Below are 22,434 nucleotides of genomic sequence, written 5' to 3' on the forward strand. Positions count from 1 at the left end.
AGTTTTGTTTTTATTTATTTTGTGTGCGTGTGTGTTCACAAGCATGTGCCATGGTGTATGTGTGGAGGTTTCGAGCCTGTAGGATTCAGATTTCTCCTTCTGCTCTGCGGGCACTGGGGATTGAACAAGGCTTGGTGGCAATCGCCTTTACTCACTGAGCCATCCCTGGTCTGTGAAGACAGACTTTGTGATTAAGAGCTAGAATCAACAGTGGGGGCAAACTCCAAGGTCTTCTGAGCCCAATCTTCTGGATATTTTGACCCTTATGGAATTTCCATTTCTCTGTTGTTAGTTAGCATCCTTTGGCATGTGACAAGCTGTAGTAATGGAGGAATGAAGCAGCGTCAGCATTTGTATCTCTGGCTACTGTCCGGCCTTGGTTAATGGGAATGCGTGTGGTCTGTCTTAGAGAATTCCCATAATCCCTCTTCCTTTCTCACGCTTGATCATGCACATTTCCAGAAGCCTGTACCACCTTCCTTGCCTAGATTTGGTAACTGCAATTTTTTTTTCTTTTAAAATCCTCTTTATGTTCTGAGTGGTTGGAGAGCTCACTTTGTTGCCATTCTGCTGCTAGAGGGGTTCAGGCCCAGGGGAATAGAGTCCCTCAAAGCGCAGGGGACTGCTAAGCTGAGCACAAGGCAGTGCTTGAGTGGTACTCAGTGGAGATGTCATCCCTAGAGAGCTCGATTCTGTGGCTTTTTGGGTTTTTAAATAACCATCATACAGTGCATTAAATGTACATCTAGAAAGAATACAATCAATAATTCCATTTGAGTTGCTCTCTTCATTTTTGTGCATTTCCCCCCAGTCTCTACTTGCTAAATTGATATGTTTTTTACAAATGATAACTCTTTTTGTACAAAGAAATAGCCCCAGCATTGCGATGGACACAGAACTGTTTAGAAAAAGCCAACCTCCGGTTTCCCTTTTCTGGATCGTCATAGCAGTGAGAGCCAGGGGGCTGCTCCTTCTGCTGTATGAGGTGTGCGTGGTGTAAATTATTTCATTTTGATTTGACTCTAGGGCTTTTAGAATTAGATTTTGCTGGACTCAGCTTTGATTTAATGCTTGTATGCGTTACAGGTATGGGGGCGAGTGGTGGTAGATCCTATTCACCCAAAAGTCTTTGGCACACCAGTAAACTAATTAAAGCTACCCAACTAAGTAAATCCATTTTCAATTATCAGCAGCACAATGACATTTTTTAAATGCACAGTTGGCGTAGTACTTGAGAGAGAGAGAAAAGAAAAAAAAAAAAACAACCCAATCTATCATATACAGTGCTTGGCATTCACTCAAGGTGCACCCTTAGATTTATAAATGTTTTGGTATCTTCTCATTGCAAAGACCATTTACTAGCCTAGATGGCTAGAGCAAGGGACAAATGGGTCAATGCCATGAGTTTAAACGGTGGGTAGAGACTGGGTTTTCTACATTTTCTGACCATGAGTAAATTGTTAGTACTGAATGAGTTCTTGACTTTGCCACAGCAGAGATTTTGATGTGATTTGACAATGTAATTTTAAGTTTCTTGGTCACCAATTAAGCCGAGTGTAAATGGTCCATTGCAAATGGACCTACAGGTTTAGGGGACACATGCCCATTCTCACTCTGTTGGTTTCTTAGGGACAACACTCATCAGAGGACGGTAATTCTAGTCCCTGCTTTGTCACCAATTAAAATGTAGGGCAACAACTTTCTCGGCCTAGGTTTTCTAATCCGTAGAATAGGATTGAGGGGCTGGTAGGATGGCTCTGTGGGTAAAGGGGCTTGCTGCCAAGCGTGACAATCTTGAGTTCAGTTCCAGGGACCCATGTGGTGGAAAGAGAGAACTCCCACAATTATTCTCTGACCTCCACATACACTCAGTGGAACATGCAAGCACACACACACACACACACACACACACACACACTAAAAAATTTAAAGTTGGGTCTGAGCTTTTAAGGTGTAGTACATGAGTTTTTTTTTTTTTTTTAAATCAGGAATGTAATCTTGACATAGCTTTTGCCTTCTGTTATTCATGTTGTTTAACCTGTATTTAGTGACTTTTCTTTGGCGAAAGGCGGTATTCAACTGTCCTTAGGTAAGCAAGTTGGAAGCTCAGTGGTGGCAGAGCGGGAGGGCGAGACCACCCAGCACACTTGGTAGCCAACCTCTGGAAGTGCCCCCATATTCCTTTTCACACTAGGAGTCCCCCACTTCAGGGCTGGTGTTGTCCACTTGGCAAAGGCTTGAGGCATCTGGGGAAGAAGAGCTCTCACTTGAGAAAATGCCTCCATCAGATTGGCTGGTAGGCAAGTCTGAGCGGGCACTTGCTTGCTTGCTTGATGAGAAAGGTCCAGTCCACTGTGTGAGGAGGTGGCGTCACCCCTGGCCAGATGGTTTTGGGTTGTAGCAAAGCCTTAAGGAGAAAGCCAGTCACCAGCACTCATTTCCATGGCCTCTGCTTCAGTTCCTGCCCTGATTTCTCTTCAAGATGGACTCCCCCCTCCCCCACCCCAACTCCTTTCCTCCCCAAGTTGATTTTTAGTCATGGTGTTTCATCACAGCAATAGAGAAACCTAACAAATACAAAACCCAAAAGTAATCTACCCAGAAAAAAAAAAAATGAATTTAGCACTGTCTGGACAAAGTCGGCATGTAACAGCCACTGTATTTTCTACACACAGTGGGAGCTTTGCAGACAGGCTGGGACTACTGTCTGGCTTTTGCAGAAGGGCACCTGGCAATTCTGATGGGGGGGGGGGTCGCTCAGAGGTTGCTGGAGAACAGAGTTCCCCAAACCATGATTTAAAAGATCACAGTCCAGGTACCCGGAGTAAATTACTGGAAAGGAAAAGGTCGGTGGTAGTGTGCCCAGACACCTCAGCACACACCCTGTCTCAGCCGATCTTGGTGACCCACAGGGAAATAGGCCGCCCTACAAGCTTTCTCATTCCATACTCCCAGGAGGTCCACTTCCACGCCCCAGCCTGGAGCAGGCTGTGATTGGCAGTGTTCCCAGGAAAGGGCAGGAAGACGGTAGGGACTGATCTCCCAAGTTGCTGCCCTGTGCCTGGTACTGGAGAGTTAACGAGGGTCTCTCTTGGTCCCAAACATTTGCCCGTGGGAGCGCAGAGTAGCTGGGCCTTGGAGAGTCTGTTGGGATTGCCGTTTGTGCGTTCTGTGCAAACGTTCCAAGGCTGCATGGCACTAGCGACTTCAAGGAGCACGTGTTCCAACCGCCCTTCACCGGCGCTGGGCTCCCCGCTGTGGCCCCATCTTATCTCAGACCTCCTCGGCACCTCAGCTGAGCCCTGCTTTTCTTCTGCTTTTACCGGCCTTGGCTTCACATCACCCAAAGAGGCTCAGCCCTGAGCGGGGAGGGGTGTGTGTGTGTGTGTCCTCTCCTCCCCAGCTGCTCAGAAGTGAGCGGCTCTCAGATGTTTGCCACCTGGGGACCACCCAGAAGTGTAAATCTTGGTCCCTCGGGGACAAATAGACCTCACCCTGTTACCCACTTACAGTCAGTTATATTTTGAAGCTGATGATACATTAGCCACTCGCATAATCTTGCCTCCAGGAGACCGAGCTGAAGACCCTGGGAAACTCGGGGAGACGATAAGCTCACCAAAGTCCGCGGGATGAAAGAAAGACCTGTAGCACTGTGTAGGTCTCCAGAGTGCCCTCGGAAGGGTATTTGCTTTCCCGGTGAATCAATCCTAGGTCTCTAAGGCGAACTTAAAATTCAAGTCAGTGAAGGTGGCTTGCATAAAGCGGCCAGTTGCCTTATGTGAGTTCTTTGGTCCCAATTCCTTGCCCTGCTGGAGGTGCTGTGCCCCTTTCAAGCAGTGACTCCTGTGAGGAGGGCGCCAGGAGAGTCTCTGGCTCAGCTTCATGCAGTTCTCTGCTTCCAGAGAGGGTGACAAAATCCTTCGCTTGACGTAGACCAGCTGCCAGCTTTCTGCTTAACCCGGAGGGACGCTTTCCCACGCTGGGACCGGAGTCATCGTTGCATGAGTTGCCAATGCTACAGCGATTCCACTGTTGTGGGTAGAGCTGATCTTCCCTCTCACATTGTTGGGGCCCTTGTTGACTTCCTTCATAATGCCCATCAAGGACCCGAGTGGGGAGACGGCTGAGAGCAAACCACTCAGTAGTGTCCTAGAAGACCAAAAGCTATGTCAGACTGCTGTGGCAGGTTCTGCCGGTTCTGTCTCCCCTAGATCTTGGCTACTGAAATGCTTTCAGTCACTGACTTGGCTGACCTGTCCTTGGTCTTGTCTGCCCCTTGACCCAGAGAAGGAAAGCACAGTGAAGTGCACTTTTCTTCTCATTTTTTTGTTTGTTTTGTTTTGTTTTTTTGGTTTTTTTTTTTTTTTTTTTTTTTTTTTTTTTTTTTTTTTTTTTTTTTTTTTGTTGTTGTTGTTTTAATTCGAGCTGACCTTGGATTAGATTTTTTAAGTCGACTTTTGCTGGTCTTCTCAGTAATACCAATGGAAAAATCTTGAAGCTTCTGAACTCCTGTTGCTCAGTTAAAGCTGCAATGTCTCCTGCTATTGACCCTCTCATGCTTCCAGCACCCCAATGCTTTCCAGATAGCCTGCTTCTTGCGTAGCGGAGTCACCTGCACCCGTGTATGTGAATTCTTCCCTCCTTTTCATACTGAACCACACTCTAGACACTTTTTTTCCCCCAATGACTTGGCCCGCCAGAACACCATTACCACTGCAGTCACAGCCGCTACTGGAGCCAGCCAGCCAGCCAGCGTGTGCGCAAGGCCTGTTTCCCAGCCTGCTTTGGGACTATGGTTTCACTGACTTCTGTCCCCAGATTTTGCTCTTGAAGCCTGGCCAAAGAGACGCTTTTCTTGGGAAGGCCCCTCTGACCCTTTTGGAAGTGTCAGTACTGTGTAGAGGAGATGAGCTCTGAGTGACTTTTGTCCCTGCCCATGGTCACGTCTCAGGTAATTCCATGCCAGCACCCAGCTGTCAGCCGGAGGGACCAGAACCAGACTTGTGTGTGTTGTACAGTCCCTCCTTTCCATTTTTGCATCAGGGAACCCAGGCCTACATGACTAGGACATATCTGTGGCCACTGTAGGTGCTCTACCATTTCTGTGCTTGGAGATAACTCTGTGCGTGATGGTAGATGCAGAACCTGAGATGCATCTGGCTATAATCTCTCTGTTGCAGCACAAGGCCAGCACGGGACCTGGGCTGCAGCTGGGGGTGGGGCTGGGGGCGGGACAGAGGAGCCAGAATCGAACTGCATTGAGAAACTGTGTCTTCTGCACATGGTCAGCGCATTTGACGTCTGCCTCTTTGGAGCAAACCTGTTACTGCTGAGGAGCTGGCACAAATGGGGAGCACAGGTGTTTGCGGGCTTCAGTGTTGTGACTCCCTCCCATATGCCCCGAACCACGGTTCTGCGGAGGGGATCCTTTGCAACGGTCTCAGGCTTCACCATCCTCTTGGATTTGTAGCACGGTTTCTTCTGCATCTTCCTCTGGGCCAGGAGCCGCAGCCCAGCCTCGGCTTGAGATCCTTAATGGACAGTAGTGGGACCTACTTTCCTCACTACTTCCGTGTTTCCTGGCTGACCCGTTCCTGTCCCTCGACAGCTCTAACGTGCGGCTGGCACCTCCACACCCAAGCCTGCCTTCGATGAAGCCGATGGCATCGATGTGCCTCCTGTGCCTCCTCGATCTATTGTTGTTGGTTTTCTGCTTACTGTGGCGCCTCTTCACACTGTCCACGGATCAGCTTGATCCCAAGAACCCCCCGGCCCTCGAGGCAGCATTTTTTTTTTATCGTGGTGTCTCTACCACCTTGGCTGCACAGTAGTTCGGTGGCCTAAATACCCCGACCCTTAAACTTCCTTTGATGATGGAGAGGTGGGGCTCGAGCCTCTGTTTGGAGCCCCTGCTTTGACAGGTCCAGCAGCGGGTTCTAATTCAACCTTCGCCACATCCCAGCCGCTCAGTGCCGCCGGCAAAGCGCTGTCGTATGCCTGTCAACAACCATTCATCTTGCCATTGCATTTACCTTATCAATTCCCCCCCCCCCCCATTGGTGAAGCTAATACTTTCAGCATGGGAGCCACCACCACCAGAAGCTCAGTACTGAGGACTGTAGTTTATCATCTTTGCACACCGCTGTTAGCTAACTTGTACCCACAGGGTCCACAGCCCCCAGCTTTATGCCGGGACCATTTTGGTGCCTTAGTGAAGGAACACAGACTTTAGCACCATAACCTTGCCGGCCCGTGGCTCTTTGATTCTGATATCTGTAAGAGCCCCTCTGTCCTTGGGGGTCATCATTCTCCTTCCTGCCTGTACTCCTAGCCATGAGCGAAGAAAACTTGTTGCTACAGCAAGCGGCCAGCATCACTGAGAAGACACAAGAGCCAAGTGGCAATGTTGTGTTTTCTTGTGTTCAAATTAGGCGGGACCTATCCTAGCAGGGCGCATCCTGTTTCACTACCGGGTACCGCCAGCACCATATGGGCCCGGGGCGGGGGTGGAGGTGGGGGGGTGGGGGGGAGACTTCTCACCTTCTGTCAGAGGTCCTGGTAAACCTCTGGCTGGAACACTCTGGGGGAGGTGGGAGGGCTCAGCCTTCTCTGTTGTAGCCAGATACTTCTCACGCCTCCAGTCTGAGCACAAGGGACATCCCTGACCAGAGCTCATGCACAGATGTCAACAAAGGCCAGGACCACTTCTGTGCTTGTAGGCCCTTACATTCTCTCACACAGGCGGAGCGCGTGGCCCATGTGGCCGAAGCGCCGGTGGCACAGCAGGAGACACCATGGGACTCCTGCTTGGGGGTACCTCTCCCCATGAGCTCTGTTGTCCTGAGCTCCTGGGGGAGCTTGTGGCCAAAGCATTTTGATTATGGTCACAGGGGACAAGGCTACTTACTGTTTAGTGTGGTGTGGCTAATTTTTTTTTTTTTTTTGCCTCAGTGAAAATACCTGGTCAACGAGCTACGGTATCTCCTCCAGTGTCTGAAGAGACGGCACCACGGCAAAGTCACCTGTGTTGACAGGTGCCCCCGAACCTTTGGCGAGACGACCCCAGCTCTGGCATACACAGGTTTGGCCAGTGCTATATCTTTGTTGAAGTCAGATGTGTAGGCACACCACCCCATCTCTGTTGCCTGCTGCAAGATCTCTGCAAAATTAAGACGTGGAAGCTCATTTTAAGAACCAGAGTGACTGTTCTCCCCACAAAACCTTGCTCCATCAAGAAGAAGATCAGTTTTATGTCCTTAAGAAACTCCACTTCCTGACTTCCCTTCTGAACTTTAGAAGTAAGGGATTTGAAACTAGATGGACACAAGGCTGGAGGATGCAGAGGCAGGACAATGTGGTCTTGCTCTTTTTTTTTTTTTTTTTTTAATCTCCTTTCCAATTTCTCCAATATCTCTGCAGGTGGCATTGCACCAGATGTGTGCTGGAAACGGTTCTTGATATTTCTCCCTTAAAATGTTTTAACATCTCTTTTTGTGTGTGACTTATTAAAAACAAGTTGGACTTAAAGCCTGCTTCAATCTGTGTTGCTATAATGAAATACCTAAGATGAGGGGAGTTTATAAATAACAGGGACATAGAGCCCAGGTATAGATCAAGGAACTAGTGGGTTCAGTGTCTTGTTGAGGAGCCGCTACTCATTAACGACACCCTTTTGATGTCCTTAGATGCAGAAAGGATGGGTGGGTCTGAGGATGTGTTCATTGCCATAAGAGCGGTAAGCCCTTTAAGAAAGGTCCTGACCCCATTTGTGGGGGATCCGTGAGTTAATAACCCAGTGGAAGCTCATCTCTTGGTAGTATCACACTGAGGGTGAGTTTTCCCATGTGAACACACTTAGGCCGAAGGAGCAAACAACTCCCGCATCTCGTGATGTCATTCAGAAGGGATAAACTGAGCATCTGGAAGCACAAAGGATGGTCAAGCCAGCACCTGTTCTGTAGTGACTGAAAACACTCTTATGTATTATTGTTCTTACTGTGCTGCTTAAAACTCAGAAAATGCCCTCTTCACGGGAATGCCCAGATTAGGGCCCATTAGGAAGAAGACTCACTCTAGCCTCTGTCCACCATAAACATCAAACTGTGGGCATTATAGTTGTAACCAGACAGGGCTGACCTTGGTATCCCGCTGAGTCACTCCTGGACCTGGTTTCTGGCAGTGCAATCTACCTGAGATCCTTCACAACGGCGAGCTCGCTTAAGGTGGGAGAGAGAACTGTAGACCCTGCCCTCCTCAGCTCTACGTATTTGATTGGGTGTTGATTCTGTTATGGCCCCTACAATAACAGACTGTGTGAGGCCCTTGTGCCACAAAGCAGAACGTTAACTCTTTCTCAGAGGAACTTCCAATGTAGTGGGGAAGATGGATGAAGAGACTCAAAGTTACAACTGGAAAGGTCAGCATCAGGCTAATGGGAGTCATTAAGGAGGTTCTAAAACGTAAGTGAGGCTATAGGTAGCTCCAGCTGCATCTTAAAGAAGGAAGAGGAAGCAGCCAGGTGGAAAAGGACTGTTTTCAAGCCAAGGAAATGGTGTGTGAAAAGTCCAGGAAGGAAGGAAGGTCACTATGAGTGGGACTCAGGCAGGGAGCCCCGTGGAGTGGGCGAGTCATTCCGGACTGGGATTTAAAGCCTCAAGGCTTGGCAGAAAGAGATCAAATTTACCATCATTGGCTAGTGCTTTAGAAACCCATCAACGGAGTCCTTTATTAAGTGAGCGAGGGGAGTCATGAGGCCCTAGGTGCAAGACCAACTGCTGCCCCCTAAAACAAAGCTAAACAAAACCCCCACAGTCACTGGGACATGTTAGAAACCCTGTGGCAATGTGAGAAGCAGTATATGTGGCGTGACAGTGTGTGACCCAGAAGCCTAGGACAGGGAAGACTTAGTTGGGCTAAGAGGTGGGTGAATACCATGATGAATATAGCCACTATACATTTTTGGATTTTTATTTTTATTTTTTATTTTTATTTTTTTTGTGTGTACACGTGTGCATTGGTGTGTATTTACATGTGTGTGTGGGTGTCCACCAAAGCATCAGATCCCTGGGAGCTGGACGTTAGACATTTGAAGGCCATGTGATGTGGGTGGGAGGGATCTGAACTGCAGTCCACTGATTCAGCAGTGAGTGCTCCTAACTTCTGAGCAAGGCTTTGAGCCAGATCTTGTCACCTTTCAACAAAAACAAAATGATAGCGATTAAAAAGTATAATAGATGCTGTGAATAATGTGAAAGATTTCTGAAGATATAATATTTTTCTTGAAAACAATACTATTGACATTGAAACCTCTTCATTAAAAACTGAACAAGATTAGGAGTAGAAGTCAAACTCCTCTTGGAAATTAAAGAAATGAACTGATAAGGCAGAGGCTGGGAAAACATTTTCCAGAGACATCTGAACTGGATGTGGTGGCTCATACTTACAAACTCAGCACCTGGAATACTGAGGCAAGGGGATTGCTGTGAGTATGTGGTCAGCCTAGACTACATAGTAAGTTTGAGGTCAGCTTTGGCTGCATAGTGAGACCTTGTTTCAAAAGCAAATCCTAAACATCCACCAAGAACAAAATATTTAGCAAATGATCAGTGTGTAGAATACATGAAGGTCTTACCACTCAATACAAAATTCCAAGCCACTCAGTAGAGTGTGTTCAAGATTTGCACATTTCTTTACAAGGGATGCCCTGCATGTTATCTAGTAAGAACATTTGAAATCCCCCCCCCTCCCCCAAATGTCATTTTTCAGTGGGGAAATGAGAAACTAAAACCACAGTGAGCTGTCTTTGCAGATGGATCAGGTCTGCAAAGTGTCAGCAGAGGCATAAAGCTCTTGGGATTCTCCTAGGCCTCAAACAATGCTGTGGGACAAGTTCACTCAGTGTCATGAAGCTAAACATATGCCCATGCCAACTCCACAGTTTTATTTCTATGTTTACTCTCAAGAATGAAAACTTATGGACACTGAAAGTCTACCAAAATGTTCCCAACAGGTTTATCTGTAATAGGCAAAAGTTGGGAACATTTTCAACCACTTGAGTGCTCACACACACACACACAGCCACCAACAGGCAAGAACATGGAGAAATCAAAATCATTTACATGGGGAGGAAGCATGGAAGAGAACACTCTGTGTATTCCCATGCATGGAAAATGCAAGAACCATCAAAACTAAGTAGAAGGGGCCGGAGAAACAGCTCCATTGGTAAAATACTTGCCTTATCAGCATGGGGACTTGAGTTCAGTCCTCTATGCCCACGTAAAAAAGTTGAGTGTGGTAGCATGTAATTGTAATCTTTCAGCCTGGGGAGAAGAAATAGATCTGGGGGGGGGGGGGGTTGTTGGTCATCCAGCCTAGCCTACTCTGCAAGCTTCCAGTCATTAACATTAAAACAACATCAACAAGGATGACATGTAGACAGAGCCTGAGGAACAAACTTGAGATTGTCCTTGGGTCTCTACATACAGGGGTACACACATTTATTTGAGCCCCCCACCTGACTAACCTGGAATGGACACCATCTTTTTGTTTGGGTGCCCCTGGGATTTGGCAGGTAACTGATGAGGAAACTGTTCCCTGAGGTGCTGGGTCAGCCCTCCGTCCACCCCACAGCATGTTCCCTGAAGGACTTCCATGTTCTCTACCTGTGCACCCAGTCTGCACCAGATTTAGCCCATCATTTTAGGAGAGAAATGGGCCGTTTAGCTCCATGCCAGCACTGAGTTCACAGGTCGAATGGCCAGGGGACACTTGGGTCATTAGGATCTTATGAATGTGAGTTCTCTACAGCAAGGTGACTGCTGGTGATCTTCAAGGCAAAGAGAGAGCCAAGACCAGGCTGAAAGTTGAGTCTTCGTTCCCTTTTCCACAGTGAGTAACATTTATAGTTTCTTGCTTTGTTTTTAACCCAGCTACTTAAGATTGGGCAAATCTATGAGACTCTGTCCAAGGTGTATAAACTTGCTATTTCATGGTGATTGGAGATCTGGCTCAGTGGCCGAGCATGTTTGCTGTTCTTGCAGAGGACATGGGTTCAGTTCTCAGCACCAACATGGTGGCTCAAAACCACTTACAACTCCAGTTTTAGGGGGTCCAACACCCCCTTCTTGTCTCTATGAATACTAGGCATGCATATGGTAAACACACATGCATTCAGGCAAATCACTCATACACATAACAGAAAAAGAAGCAGAATCTTAAAAAAAATTTAAACTGCATTTTGTGGTAAATGGAACTGTGGGGTGGCTTCTTGGTGCAGACACCTGTGCCGTTTCTTTCTCTTTAGTACAGGCCAGACCAATGATTATGGTGTTTCACTTCTGGTGATGATGTTACACTATTGACACAAGGTGATTATCCTATTATAACTGGGTTTGGCCTAGTCAGATGAGTCCAAGAAGAAGAAGAAGAAGAGGAGGAGGAGGAGGAGGAGGAGGAGGAAGGAGGAGGAGGAGGAGGAGGAGGAGGAGGAGGAGGAGGAGGAGGAGAAGAAGAAGAAGAAGAAGAAGAAGAAGAAGAAGAAGAAGAAGAAGAAGAAGAAGGAGAAGAAAGAAAGAAAGAAGTTCACAGCAAAAGTTCCTCCATGGCCTGGAAGCAGCAAAAGCCACCCTGTGTACTGCATTGAGGGACTGATGTGGCTAGAATTTGAGAGCCCTCTCTGGGAGCTTAATCAAGTCCTAAGTCAATATCTAGCCAGAAAATATGATCTTGGTCCCTCAGCCGCAAGGGACAGGACCCAGCCATTTACCTGACTGAGCCAACTTCAGCTTTGTGGCACCCTGAGCAAGGAGCCTAGTTACTTGCAAGAGGCCTTCCAAGCCCCGGAAACCGAGATGTTGTAAGCCTTCTAGTTTGTGGTGATTCATTATGTAGCTTTTCAGCTGGTGTTTTCCAGTGTCAGAGTATACCTACCTGGTGGTAAGGTGCAGGCTACCAGGAAGTCAGTGCTTGAACCAGGCTCCGTGGAAGCAAACTGTGGGACATGAGGAAGAAGCCTGGGAGAAGGGGGCCTGAACTGAACCAAGAGGCGGGGTTTGTTGTCACGGGGTGGGTTGCTTCCAGACGGAAGCCACAGGCTCTCAAAGCCACCACACTTTGCTTCTGTGTCCTCAGGTTGGCTTCAAAAGCTTGCCTGAGGAAAGAGGCCATCTCAGGAACACCCAGGAGTGTCACCGTGATGGCATTCACGACACTCGGTGCTTTGACCATCATGAACACCTCCCTGTGACTTGCTCTTCTGTAGATCTGTATTCCAAAAAGATGACAGGAATAGTGATGTAGAAGAAACTCAAAAGTTATAGAATTGATCTTAGAATTGCCTAGGAGGCATTAAATCACACACAGTAGAATTTAGCTAAGGGGGCTCTGCCTCCAAAGCACCCTATGGATAAGTAGCATGCTAACCGGGCCTGTTAGAGACAAGTGAAATTTATGATGCTAGGATCAGTAAAGGCTTGTTCACCATGATTGGCCAGCCATTAGGCCCATCCCAGAAGAATATGCCCCTAACAGGCAGCTCAAGCGGGCAGTGTAGAGTCACAACTGATCCTAAATCCTGGCCTGCCAATTCTCTCCTGGAGAAAAGCACAATCCTGCTAGATGTGCAAGATGACCCCGGGTAATAACTATTTGAAAAGAACAACACTGGTGTGCTTAAGAAATAATTCTGGCAGTATGATTGCTGGGTAAACCTCCCATTTGCCCCAGGAGACTTGTAGTCTTCCTGTTTCTGTTTAAATTGTTCAAAGTATAACCTGGGGCCAAGACCCAAAGGAGATTTAAGGATGACGGTGTATATAAAATGCATAAGCCTAAGGTGATATAATAGTAAAAATCTGCTCAGGATCGGCTGTTATTTTGGCATTAGCCCCAGCTGACCATGTGTTTAAGTAAAGAGCTCGCCTTCATGTCTAAGTGTACAGTGATTTCTCACCGTGATATGATATTTTACTAGGTTAAAGTTAAAACCTTCCTTTTTGATTAGACAGAAAAGGGGAAGTGCTGTGGGATGTCTTTCTGTATGCTGTGAATGTGTGTTGCTATGATTGGCTAATAAAGAAGCTGCTCTGGGCTATGGCGAGTCAAGTTAGAGCCAGGTGGGAAATCCGAGAGAGAGAGAGAGAGAGAGAGAGAGAGAGAGAGAGAGAGAGAGAGAGAGAGAGAGAGAGAAGAAAGGCGGAGTGGAGGAGACAACAGCCTACCACCCAAGGAGCAACAAGATGCCTGCAGACCACCAGTAACGCCACAGCCACGTGGCAACATATAGATGAATAGAAATGGGTTGAGTTAAGTTATAAGAGCTAGATAACAAGAATCCTGACCCGTAGGCCATACAGTTTCTAAGTAATATAAGTCTCTGTGTGCTTACTTGGGACCTAGCAACTGCAGGGCTGGGTGGGACACAGGAAAACTTCCCCCTACATGAAGATATATAATCTCTATTACAATAGTGTGTGGAACTTGTCTACATATAGAGTCAGAGGCCGTTTTAGATGGGTCCTCAGTGGACACCCATCCTCACAGGGCCTCCATCCCTGTGTCTTTCCCACTTAGCTTCCAGCTCCCCAGTCAGCCAGCCCTGGCTCTGTGAGGGCTCACAATTCTCAATTCTCAGGCAGCCCCAGGATTTAAGGATGGATCTTACAAGGAAAGCAAAGGTAAGGCTTACTGTTTCTTGACCGTTCTCCCTCTTGTTATTGGGGAACCACGTTCACTCCTTCAATCACTCTGAGCTTGGAAGGAAGCCTGGCGCTCCAGCCTCCACAGAAAGTGGTCTGGTTGAAGCAGCTTTCAACGTGACAGTAATACCTGCCCCTGTTTAGATGAGTGTCATGGGTTTGTGGTTAGGTATTTAGTTGAATGAGTTAACTCGGACATTCTGGTAAATGCTGGTGAGCTCTTCCATTTCCTTGGACCTGATTTGAGGTAAGCCTCAGCTACATAAGCCTGGGCTACGTGAGACTTTGTCTGAATGCCCCTCCTCTGGTGAAGGTTGAACAGTCACACAACAGACATAAATTGACAGCTTTCAGGAAACACTGAGCACTGTGAGACTTCTCTTCTCCACCGACACCAAACGAAAGGCCACTTCCTGAAGGTCCTTGGAGAGTGCTCCTCTATCTGTGGTCACAATGGCAGCACCATCTGCATTGGCTAGAAGGGCTAGTGTTGTTTCCAGGTCACGTGCTGGAGATGCCCCATGTTAAAGAGAGATACTGTATCTCGTGCAAGCCGGTGGGTAGAATTCTTCTGAAGGTCCCTTGAAGCGTAATCCTAATCTTATCAATAAAAACTAAGAGTCAGATATGGGGTGAAAGCTGAAAGATCATAGAAGCAAGGGAGCAGCCACGGCCACTTCCTACGTCTCTGAGTCCTCTGACCAAAAGGGATGAGAGCATGTTTCTGCCCCACCCCGTATCACTTCCTGTCTCCTGTCTGTACAGACCTCCAGACCTCTATGGTTAACTAGTGGGTAGCTTCACCCTCAGAGTCCCAAGAAAGCTTTATTGGCCAGAACACAAACAAAATATCACACAACAGCCCCTTCTTGGTTTGATCACTAAGGAAAGAATGAGTTGCAGGCCGACGGTCAAAAGAAAACTCAGGAGGCGCAAATCTAGCTATTTTAGTCTCTCAGGCTGCTGTCATAAAATTTAGCCTGGGCATCTCCTAAGCAATAGTGCTGGCAGTTGGGAAATTCCGGACTGTGGTTGAAAGTGGCAAGGCAGCTCTCTGAGGCCGCTTTCATAAATGTTCTCCCGGTGACTGAGTTTCCACCCATGTGTCTGGGGAGGGCTACCCACACCCAGGTGACAGGGTTAGGCTTCAGCACAACACAGCTTTCACCTTCTCTTTGGAAGGCAGCTTAATATTTATGATCCCGACTTTGGGCCTTGGCAGGCTCTTCCAAACAAGGGGAGAAGTGATTTTCACCAGACTGTTTGTAAGGAGCATGCCTGGAGCTCGCGGCCTGCAGTCCCCCTCCCCCGACCTCTAAGCAAGCAGGAGGCAGCTCTGCTTCAGACTCCACAGGCCTCACCACAACCTCACCAGCTCTGCATAGCCACTGTTCCCTGCTGAGCCAGTCTGGTGGGTCAGTGACACTGGGAAGAATCAAGGGAATTGAGACCACGCGGAGCCTTCATTTTGTTCTGGGACATGCCAGGGGGCAACTGTGCAGCCGTTGCTTATGTGGAGGGTAGGGAGGTGAGGGCATTCCTCTTGTCCTCTGGTTCCTCTGAACTTCCGGTCTTCTGCAGGTGAATGCGGTCCTCTAATTTCTGAGAGAGGCCACCCTGCAAAGTCTAAAAGCTTCAGGCCTCGTGAATCCCCCCCCCCACCCGTCAGTTTTGGCTGCGAGTGATGTGGGTCAAACTTTTGAACGTAATGTGTGTTGTTATGGGGGCTCTGTAGCTTCCCAAGAGAGAAACCAGGTCAGTCAAGAAGCCGACCTTTAGAAACTCCCACAATACATGGATCTTGGTCTAATGTCAAGCAGAGTTGAGAACACAGGAGAAGCTGAAGTCTCCCTAGCCAGAAAGTTCCCCACAGAGGATGGTAGAAGATGGAACAAAAGTCTGACCATCATCTCTCCTGGTAGTGGATGACCCTGGGGTAGGGAAGGACTTCAGATAGTCAGGAGTCAGAGCTTTTCTGTTTTGTTTTTTTTTTTAATTTAAAACATATGCCATGCAGAGTGAAATGAAAAATAACAAAAACAAAAATTACTATTCTTACCACTTGGACATTGTGTTGGTTAGGTGTTTTTTTTTTTTTTAAGACACAAACTAGAGTTATCTGGAAAGAGGCAATATCAACTAAGGAAGTGCCTCCATCAGTTTTGTCTGTGAGCAAGTCTTGGGGGCATTTTCTTGATTCATGGTTTACATGGGAGGGTCCAGCCCACTGTGGGTGATGCCACCCCTTGGCAGGGTGTTCTGGATTGTATGAAAAGGTAGTTGAGCAAGCAAGCCATGGAGAAGAAGCCAGTAAGCAGCATTCCTCCACCCAGGTTCCTGGTTTGAGTTTCTACCCTGATTTCCTTCTGTGATGAACTGCAACCTGTAAGGCAAAGAAATCCTTTTCTCCCCAAGTTGCTTTTAGTCACCGTGTTTATCATAGGGTTGGAACATAAACTAGGACAACCAGAAAGTATGCTAATATTTTGTTGTATTTTCTTCAATTGTATTTTTCCTCTGTATATTTTTTAATAGTTGTCATCAGTTCATATGTATTTCAGATATTTAATATCATTAGTAATAATTGTCTACATAATTGCTTCCTAGAGAAATTATTTTGTTGGTTGCTTGTTATTCTAACAAGTTTTCACCATATTTTAAACCAATTACCTGTTACTGAATATTTAGATCTTTCGCTGTAATTTTTATTATAAATTATGTTGCAATGATTATTTTTGTCTGTATATTTCTTTGCATTTTAAACCTCTCATTAAATTGTTTATGGATTATGGCTGACTAGGATTTAATGAATAATTTTTAACTATTATCCAATTCAGGTGATTTGTTTTAAATCTATACTCAAATCTCACCTCAGATTTATTGAATTTATATCTTCAGGGATATAAGCCAAGAATATGTGTTACTATGTATATCTATATAGTGCAGAAAGGATTCACTCAGCCTTCATCAAGCACCTCAAGGGTTTTTGAGTTTCTTTCCAATGGTTATTCTCAGTGTCAACACCACATGCTTTATTATTATTAGAGTTGCTGCTATTGCATCTCAGTCCCAGGTGCCAAGGTTTGCCCTGTCAGCAGTGTGTATCTGCTGTGGGATGTTCTGTATGTCCTGTGGGAGCCCTTCTTGGGTTCTTTGTGGCGTTACCCAGCAGGTCCGTATAGAGGATGATTAGGACCATGGGCCTGAGTGCAGGTGTTTGAGATGGTCTGCACTTGGCTGTGCTGGGGGATGGTCTGTATGTCAAGTTGCTCTGATTGGTTGATAAATAAAACCTGATCGGCCGTGGCTAGGCAGGAAAGATAGGTGGGACTAACAGAGAGGAGATATAAAAGGACAGAAAGGCAGAAGGAGACGCTGCAGCCGCCGCCATGACCAGAGAGGCTGCAGCCGCCGCCATGACCAGAGAGGCTGCAGCCGCCGCCATGACCAGCAGCATGTGAAGACGCCAGTAAGCCACCAGCCACATGGCAAGGTATAGATGTATGGAAATGGATCAATTTAAGATAAAAGCACAGTCAGCAAGATAAGGACAGTTGGCAAGAGGCCTGCCACGGCCATACAGTTTGCAAGCAATATAAGTGTCTGTGTTTATTTGGTTGGGTCTGAGCGGCTGTGGGACTGGCGGGAGACAGAGATTTGTCCTGACTGTGGGCAAGGCGAAAAAATCAAGCTACATGTATCAAACCATACTACTAACTTCATGGCATTGAAGAACAATCATTCATTCTTATGAATTCTGCTCAATGGGAAGTTGAGTATGGAATGGCCGAACATTATTTTGTTCTGTCCATCCATATATTGATACACTCAATCTGGCTGAAGGGCTGGTTTGGGGGATCCCTGTGGACTTGGTTTATAAGCCGGGTGACTTACTGGGGATGAGGTGGAAGTGTCCCTGGCCTTTCTGTGTGACTTTTCCAGTGTGGCACTCTGAGCATGTCTGGACTTCCTATAGTTAGCGTTCCCTGGGATAAACATCCACAGAAGCCACCTGGAAAAACGTCGGTAAAGTTGAAAGGACATTTATGAATTAGACCTGGAAGTTGTATCACAGCCATAATGTTTTTATGTAATATTTCTCATGGTCACAAGTGCATCATCTAGGCTGAGAGAGGGAAGAACAGACCCCAATTCTCCAAGGGAACAGATCAAAGAAACTTAGTGGCATTCCTAATTGGAACTGAGCAGTCTAATCAGGCACCACGTGCTTACATGCAGCTATATAAAATAAAGAGAACAAAAAGGAAGCAAAACAAGATATTTAGATTCCCAGCCTCAGTAGTGATATTTCAAGAGCTTGGTAGCTGCACATGATCATACTGGACAGGACAGGTATAGAATATTTCACTAGATAAAACTGTTGGATAGATTTAACAGAGAAACATTGTTAAACCTACTAAGATTGCATTACTGTGCCTTCTGTTCAAATGGAGGGCTCTAAGAAAAAAAAAACCCATTAAAACTAACTAGCAATTCTTCTTAAAATTTTAAAATGGACCAGATGTGTGCCTTTAATCTCAGCACTCAGGAGGCAGTGGCAGGTGGATCTCGGTGAGTTCCAGGCCAGCCTAGTCTACTACAGAGTGAGTTCCAGGAACCCATCTCAAAGAAACAAAACAGAAAAACAAATTTAAGTGGTGATTTTTCAAAATTAAAATACAATCACATAATTTTTCTCCTTTTCCTCCTCTAGGCCCTCCTGTGTCTCCTCTTCCTGCTCCCTCTCAAATTCATAGCCTCTTTTATTTGTTTTACACACACACACACACACACACACACACACACACACACACACGCCTATAAATACAACCTGCTGATTCAGTTTAGTGTTGCTTGTATGTATATTATTTCAAGGCTGACCCCTAGGGAGCTCATCCAGGGGAAGACTATTTCTCTGCCCTCAGCATCCCTTAGTTGCCCATTTCTGGGTTGGGCTCCACGAGTTTCCCCGTTTCCCCTCCTCAGGTTAACATGTCTGTTGTCTGCTGTACTTGCTCAGGCAGCCATATTGTTGAAGCATATGAGTGACCCTTCCCTGTCACTTTAGGAGACAGTCTCACAGATTGTTTAGCTGTCTGCCTCCTCTTCTTCCTTGACGTTCCCTGAGTCCTAGGGTAGATGTGTTGTAGATGTAGCTGTTGTAGATGATCAGTTTTTCTCTGCACTGTGATGAGTTATGGTTTTTCTGTAATGGCCTCTGTCTGTTGTATATACAATTTTCTTTGATGAGGGGGGTCAGAGACGCAGTTATCTGTGAGTGTGAGAATAAGTATTTAGAATGCAGTTAGGAATTCTGTTGACTTTTTATAAGAACTGTGGGATAGTTCTATTAAACAGCAATGGGTTTTAAGATATCAGTAACAGACTGTTGAAATCCTAGGGACAAATGAATTAGTGCCTTTAACAAATGACAAGAATTTTAAGATAATTAAGACATAGATGCCATAAATGAAAAGGGGAAAATTGGGAGTCAGAGCTCCATCCAAGACAATTATTTGAGATTCTTGGCATTAAATGTTTTTTGTTCTTGTATGTGTTGTGTGTATAGATATTCTGGCTATATTAAGAAAACGAATTAGTGATCTTTAATGATACACTCTCAAGCACTTTTGAATGAAAGAATATATTCCTAGAACTCAAGGTTAGAGAGATGACTCAGCGCATAAGAAGAGCTTTTGCTGCACAGTCACAGAGACTGGGGTTCGGATCTCAGTACCCCACAGTAAGCCTTACCTGTGCGTGCCTGCAACCCCATCTCTGAGCGAGAGAGCAGAGAGAACACCACCAGTGGGGTGCTGTCTGCCAGCCTAGTCACGGAACCCTAAGGCCCGGGTTCAGGCAGAGATCTCGTCTCAAAAGACGAGGTGGAGAGCGGTAGAGGAGGGACACCGTCACCTTCTTTTGGCCTCCGTGCGAATGCGGATGTACACACGCACTCTTTTTTGGTTTTTTTTTTTTTTTTTTTTTTTTTTGGTTTTTCGAGACAGGGTTTCTCTGCGTAGTTTTGCGCCTTTCCTAGAGCTCACTTGGTAGCCCAGGCTGGCCTCGAACTCACAAGAGATCCGCCTGGCTCTGCCTCCCAAGTGCTGGGATTAAAGGCGTGCGCCACCACCGCCCGGCTACACACGCACTCTTACACACCAATAAATAAGTGAAACTAAAACAAAAATATATTCCTGGAGTTCATGAAACACATAAACAAAATCAGTAGGTGGGAAGAGAATAGAGACAGAGGGAGCCAGGATGTCACTGCCCCTCTCCCCCCGCCCTCACACACACACACACACACCCTTGGCTTTCTATGTTTCAAAACTTCAGTTATAAAACATTATAAGCATGCTTTTTAAGTGCCTTATTTAAATGCTCAGAGTTTTTCCCTTTGCCCCCCCCCCCCCCGCCCCCACCAAACAATCTACTTTGAAAAATTCCCACTAATGTTTCATTTTCTGATAACGTTTTAGAACTGTTTTATTTATATTGCAATTGCCACTGTTTACTTCCAAGGCATGGCAGGCAATTGGAAACGATTCTCCTCACTAGAGAGGAAAATTACAAGGTCCGCGCGCAGTCTTCCCTGGCCACACAAGCAGGCCGCCACTCCTCAACTGTGCAAGGAAAAAAAAAGACTCACTTATTCTCATTTTATGTAGATTAGTGTTTTGCGTGCATGTACATATGTGTACCATGTGTGTGCCTGGTGATTAAGGAGGCTGGAAGAAGAGTTACAGAGAGGGTTGTGAACCAACGTGGGTGCTGGGAGCCGAGCCTGGGTCTTCTGCAAGAGTAGCAAGAGTTCTTAACAGCTCCGCAAGTTGCTTGTTTTTTTTTTTTTTTTTTTTTAAAGAATCTGATGTTCTCTAAAAGTTCCATTTTTTTTTTTTTAGGGGACAGCTGGCATCGCTCACAGAGCAGCAAGAAGCTATGCGTGGTGTTTCAATGTGCTCACCACTGGTCCAACTCAACCGTGCCGAGCCAGCCCTGATCGTCAATCCGAGGGGGAAGTCAGGAAGAGTGGCGGGGCCAAGCTGCCGGGGATTCTGGGCACTGAGCTGCCTTCCCCTGCTGGTCTAGAGCTTTCCTACCACACTTTCGAAGGGTCCCCTTCATCCAGCCACATTTTGTTCCGTCCTCTGTCCTTTGCTATGCTCCTTTCTTCAGTTCTGTGATTTTCCTGGTGGGAAGTGAAAGGAAACAGAATAAAACTTTCAGTTTAAAAAAAAAAATGCTGTTACAAGATTTTGTGCTTAGCTAGCCTTGGGCAAGACTCTCTGTTATAATAGAGTTACTAATTAGAGAATTGTGCTTCTGTTCAAAACCTACACCCGTCCCCAGGCACTGTTTGCTGTCCTGGGGGCTGTTACCAAGAAAGTGTCATTACTCAAGGAAGAGATCTTTTTCTCAGGTTTCCAGTGGAGTGAGACCCTTTCTAATTGCAAAGGGCTGACCCTAGAATCTAATTGCAAGATGTAATCTGATCTTGCAAGGGGCCATGCACCTCAGGGAGGCGGGGCCATGCACCTCAGGGAGGCGGGACCTCTGTGCTCACAGACAAACAGGCCCACATCGCCTAAGAGCAGAGTCCTATAGAGATGGTGGGTGGCATTTCCAACAGGACCAGCTCACAAGGCTAAGATCGTCAAGATTTTGCTTGTGGTAACACTGAGCAGTAGTGGGAATAAGGAGGAGGCACCCCAAGAGGGTTCAGGCATGTTCAGGGAAACTTATCGGACAGTCTCCGGAAGAACCAGAGGTTGAGAGAACCTTTCCACTGTGGCTCAGTCTTCAAAAACAACCTAGTGTCTGTCATTTTAAGTTCTGAAGGATTCCAAAGTGTAAACGGCAAGAAATTACAAGCCCATAATTCGAGTGTTGAATTATTCACATCTCTTACATACTTTCTGAGATTTGTGTTTTAAATCATAAATTGTTAATTTTATTTTCTCTGGCCTTATTCATGGTGTCAAACACTGAAACAAAACATTTGGATTAAGAATTTATTTTTTGAATCCACAAAATTATATAAACAAGAAGTTTAAATAATTTAACTCTCAAAAGCTGAATTTTTTTAGGGGGAGGTAAGATTATAGCATTTATCTATTTAAAGTTATTAGCGCTTAAAGTTCCATTGAGACTTCTGGGGTGCCCTATTATTGGAGGCCAGAAAGTAGATGTCTCTAGGATACTTTGCGGTATGCGTAACACAAATACATGCGCACCCATTCAATGTTTAGATTGTTTATTTCGCACTTACAAGTTGCATGCTAGGTAGTGTTTTAGTAACTTACAAAAAACAAACCAAAACCAAAACCAAAACCAAAACAAAACCAGACCCTTACAAGTATATTCACTTTTCTAACAGTTTTTTTTTTTCAGAGTTTGTATTCAATCATTATTAAATGATTTGGAAATCATGAAAGTAGAAAATAAGAGTGCCAGAGAGACAGCTTAGTAATTAAGAGTGCTGGCTGCTCTTGGAGAGGATCCAAGTTTGCTTCCCAGCCCCATGTTGGGCAGCTCATGATGGTCTGCAATTCCAGCTTGGGGGATCTGATGTCCTTTGCTGGCTCCTATGGGCATCTGCACAAATACAAATGTGGCACACACACACACACACACACACACACACACACACACATACACACACACACACAGACACATACACACAGAATAAAACAAACAAATCTTTTTTTTTTTTTTTTTTTTTTTTTTTGGTTTTTCA

General features: G+C 46.0%; 1 long non-coding RNA gene across 1 annotated transcript; it reads left to right on the top strand.

Annotated features, from left to right (window-relative positions):
• The first annotated feature begins 4,174 nt into the window (after positions 1–4,174).
• On the top strand, positions 4,175–7,527 carry LOC121824677 (uncharacterized). Its single transcript, XR_006066600.2, has 2 exons — positions 4,175–6,473; positions 6,952–7,527. It is a non-coding gene; the product is annotated as an uncharacterized LOC121824677 (long non-coding RNA).
• The last annotated feature ends 14,907 nt before the right edge of the window (positions 7,528–22,434 follow it).

This window comes from Peromyscus maniculatus, chromosome 21 (assembly GCF_049852395.1).
Source record: "Peromyscus maniculatus bairdii isolate BWxNUB_F1_BW_parent chromosome 21, HU_Pman_BW_mat_3.1, whole genome shotgun sequence".
Taxonomy (NCBI): domain Eukaryota; kingdom Metazoa; phylum Chordata; class Mammalia; order Rodentia; family Cricetidae; genus Peromyscus; species Peromyscus maniculatus.